The following is a 5,000-nucleotide window of genomic DNA, read 5'->3' as shown; positions in this document are numbered from 1 at the left end:
ATTATCAATAAGGATAATGAAAAACAATTGCATAAATGACGGCAAAAATCAGCTGTGGTATTTTAAAAAATAATCTTGAAAAGAGGATTACGAAAAAAAATAATTGAAGTTATTATTTTATTTTATCTAAAACCATACAATTGCATGGCAGTAGTTCTACGGATAACCATAGTTGGTAATATTTTTATACATCTTAATCTTACAGAAAGTGAGAAGGATTATTGTAAACTGAATACAACTGGTAATACTAATCAAATTATCAATAAGGATAATGAAAAACAATTGCAGAAATGACGGCAACAGCAATGCAGAACAACAGTGTACAGGTCATTTAATTTTTTAGAGCCCATTAGAAGTACAACCGCGCTACCACGTAACTAGCGTAAACACAAATAAATAAGTAGTACTTGCACACCGACAGAATAATCAATAGTTGCAGAACACAGGGAAGTCAAGACATTAAAAAGCCGCACGCACTCTAGGAATGCTAGGTACAGTGCATGCAACCTTAAAAGCACTGCAACACTTTTCACGCAATAACAATTTCAAATATTAAATAGTCCACACACACACACACACGCACGCACACACACGCACGCACACACACACGCACGCACACACACACACGCACACACACACACACACGCACGCACGCACACACACACACACGCACGCACGCACGCACACACACACGCACACACACACACATACACGCACACACACACACACGCACACACACACACACACACACACACACACACACACACACACACGCACGCACACACACACGCGCGTATATGGTACTACAACATGTCTTTTAGACAGTACAAATCGTAGGTCAGCGCTATATTTAGTGATGCAGCATACAGACGTGGCATTATACATAAGAAATGCAGTTCACTTTAGCGTTGCTCCAATTCTCATACAGACAAACACACTATATCCATATCCTTGTCAGTACAACAATAACACTCCTAATATACCTACAAAACACCACATAGCTTCACATCACCTCCATAAAATACAACAAACATATAAGACGAAAACTGAAAACTACACATAAATTCCTTCAAGTCCTACGCTCTTATACAGTACCACAACCATACCCCATACAATACGAACGATACCATCCACCCCAGATACACCTTAAAAGGCAGACACTCTTTCTGCGACGCCGCAACACCTCGGTAGACAACACACCCAGGACACACAATACTGGAAGCCCCCCCCCCCCCAAAAAAAAAAAAAAAAAAAAAAAAACAGACACTTTCTACGACGCTGCAACACCTCGCTAGACAACACACGCAGGACACACAACACTGGAAGGCCCCCCCCAAATACGCCCCAAAAAGCAGACACTCTACGACCCCGCAACACCTTGCTAGACAACACACACAAGATACACAACACTGGAAGGTCCCCCAAATACACCCCAAAAAGCAGACACTCTTTCTACGAAGCCGCAACACCTCGGTAGACAACACATCCAGGACACACAACACTGGAAGGCCCCCCCAAATACGCCCCAAAAAGCAGACACTCTTTCTACGACGCTGCAACACCTCGCTAGACAACACACCCAAGACACACAACACTGGAAGGACCCCCAGATACACTCCAAAGAGCAGACACTCTTTCTACGACGCTGCAACACCTCGCTAGACAACACACCCAGGATACACAACACTGGAAGGCCCCCCCAAATACACTCCAAAGAGCAGACACTCTTTCTGCGACGCTGCAACACCTCGCTAGACAACACACCCAGGACACACAACACTGGAAGGCCCCCCCAAATACACTCCAAAGAGCAGACACTCTCTATACGACGCCGCAACACCTCGCTAAACAACACACCCAGGACACACAGCACTGAAGGACCCGCAAATACTCCCCAAAGAGCAGACACTCTTTCTACGACGCTGCAACACCTCGCTAGACAACACACCCAGGACACACAGCACTGAAGGACCCGCAAATACACCCCAAAGAGCAGACACTTTCTACGACGCCGCAACACCTCGCTAGACAACACACCCAAGATACACAACACTGAAAGGCCCCCCCCAAATACGCCCCAAAGAGCAGACACTCTTTCTACGACCCCGCAACACCTCGGTAGACAACACACCCAGGACACACAACACTGGAAGCCCCTCCCCCAAATACGCCCCAAAAAGCAGACACTCTTTCTACGACGCCGCAACACCTCGCTAGACAACACACCCAGGACTCACAACACTGGAAGGCCCCCTCAAATACGCCCCAAAAAGCAGACACTCTTTCTACGACGCCGCAACACCTCGCTAGACAACACACCCAGGACACACAACACTGGAAGGCTCCCCCAAATACACTCCAAAGAGCAGACACTCTTTCTACGACGCTGCAACACCTCGCTAGACAACACACCCAGGACACACAGCACTGAAGGACCCGCAAATACACCCCAAAGAGCAGACACTTTCTACGACGCCGCAACACCTCGCTAGACAACACACCCAGGACACACAACACTGGAAGGCTCCCCCAAATACACTCCAAAGAGCAGACACTCTTTCTACGACGCCGCAACACCTCGCTGGACAACACACCCAGGACACACAACACTGGAAGACCTGGTTATTTCTAACGTCGTAGCTTGGAGAGGCCGTGTCGGGGTAATGAGCTTCACACAGCTGGCAGAGCACTCGTTGTCTGTTCTTTAATGACCAAAGTCCTCTTTAGGTGCAAAGGTTTTTATAAAATCTTTTTATTTTTATTTTTGTTTTGTTTTATTTTTACTTTTTTTGTGTTTCTTTTTTCGTTTTTTTTGAGTCGTTGTCTTTGTCTTTCTGTTTGTGTATGTTTTTGTTTGTCTGTCTGTCTGTTTGTTCCTCTGTCTCTCAGTTTATCCCTCCCCCTCCTTCTCTCTCTCTCTCTCTCTCTCTCTCTCTCTCTCTCTCTCTCTCTCTCTCTCTCTCTCTCTCTCTCTCTCTCTCTCTCTCTCTCTCTCTCTCTCCCTCCCTCCTTCCCTCTCCCTCTCTCTTGCTTTTCCTCTTCTCTCTCTGACGATGATGATAACGATGAAGATGATGATGAAGAAGAGGATGATGAAGAAAAGGAGAAGTAGGAAGAGACATACGAAAATAGACAAAACAAGAATGGCAATACGGAGAAAAGGGGAGAGAGTGGAAAGAGGGAGATTCGAGGCCGGATAGAAAAGGGGAACAGGACAGGAAGATAATGAGGAAAACGGATAGAGGGGAAACAAGGAAGGGGAAGAAGAGAAACAGCAGAGGAGGGAGGAATGGGTAAAAAATGGAGGATGAGAAGGATGAAGATGAAAGAGATGCTGCCGTCTTTCAAGATCGGATAGGATGTCTCCTTTATTTGATCTGTTCTCGTTATCTTGTTCTTTAATGATCAAGGTTCTTTTAAGAAGTTTCTCTCTTTTTTTCTCGATTTTGTTCAATATCATTATAAATCTATCTCTCCTGCTGCAGTCTCTCTCTCTCTCTGTCTATTTTCTCTCTCCCTCCTCTATTTCTTTCTCTTTGCCTCTGTTTTCTCTCTCTGTCTATTTCTTTCTCTTTCTTCTCTCTTTTTTTTCTCGATTTTTTTTCAATATCATTATAAATCTGTCTCTCCTGCTGCACTCCCTCTCGCTCTGTTTATTTTTTCTCTCCCTCCTCTATTTCTTTTTAATTGTCTCTATTTTTTTCTCTCTCTTTCTCTGTCTATTTCTTTCTCTTTCTTCTCTCTTTTTTCCTCGATTTTTCAATATCATTATAAATCTCTCTCCTGCTGCACTCACTCTCTCTCTGTCTATTTTTTTCTCTCCCTCCTCTATTTCTTTCTCTTTGTCTCTTTCTTTTCGCTCTCTTTCTCTGTCTATTTCTTTCTCTTTGCCTATTTCTCTCTAATGATGTGACCATCTTATTCTGTATTATTCTACATTATTATATTTCATAACTTGCTAATTTATTTGATATTGTTTCTATTTCTGTAATACTGTTCGCTGTCACTATATATGAAAAAGGAAGAACCACTGTATAAAATGTAATAGAGTATTTTGACTTTGGCTCTCTCTCTCGTTCCCTCCCTCTCTCTCTCTTTCTGTTTATTTCTTTCTCTTTCTTCCCTCTCTCCCCTCTCTCTCTCATACTTTTTCCGTCCCTCTGCCCTCTCTCTCTTATTTTTTTCCTTCCCCTCTCTCTCTCTTTGTCTATTTCTCTCCTTTCCTTCTTCCCTCGTCCCCCCCTCTCTTACTCTTTCCCTCCTTCCCCCCCTCTCTCTTTCTGTCTATTTCTCTCCCATCCTTCTTTCCTCCCCCCCCCCCCCCGCCCTTTCTTTCTTATTCTTTCCCTCCCTCACCTCTCCCACTCTTTTCCTTTCACCTCTCTCTCTCTTTCTGTCTATTTCTCTCCCATCCTCCTTCCCTCCCTCCCCTCTCTTTCTCTGACTCTTTCCCTCCCTCCCCTCCTCCCTACTTTAATTCTGATTTAGATGAAGTTAGAAAAGTTATTCGTCGTTGCTAATACCTTTTCTACGATTATACTTCCTTCGCTAGATTTTCCACCCGAAGAAAAGAGCAGCTAATCATCTAATATTAACTCTCATGTTATTTACTCAACTCACTTTTAGACGTTTTTTTTTTTAAATTGAAAATCCTGGATGACAGCCCCTCCCCCCCACGCTGAAATCATACCGGCATTTCTTGCAATTTAGACTCACGTGGCAAGTAATGCAACTCTGCTTTACGGCGAAAGAGAGAGAGAGAGAAAGAGAGAGAGAGAGAGAGAGAGAGAGAGAGAGAGAGAGAGAGAGAGAGAGAGAGAGAGAGAGAGAGAGAGAGAGAGAGAGAGAAAGAGAGAGAGAGAGAGAGAGAGAGAGAGAGTGAGAGAGAGGGGGGGAGGGAGAGGGAGAGAGAGAGAGAGAGAAAGTAGAGAGGAGAGAGGACAGAGAGAGAGAGAGAGAGAGAGAGAGAGAGAGAGAGAGAGAGAGAGAGAGAGAGAGAG

Source organism: Penaeus vannamei, chromosome 42 (assembly GCF_042767895.1).
Source record: "Penaeus vannamei isolate JL-2024 chromosome 42, ASM4276789v1, whole genome shotgun sequence".
Taxonomy (NCBI): Eukaryota; Metazoa; Arthropoda; class Malacostraca; order Decapoda; family Penaeidae; genus Penaeus; species Penaeus vannamei.
This window is presented reverse-complemented; position numbering follows the sequence as displayed.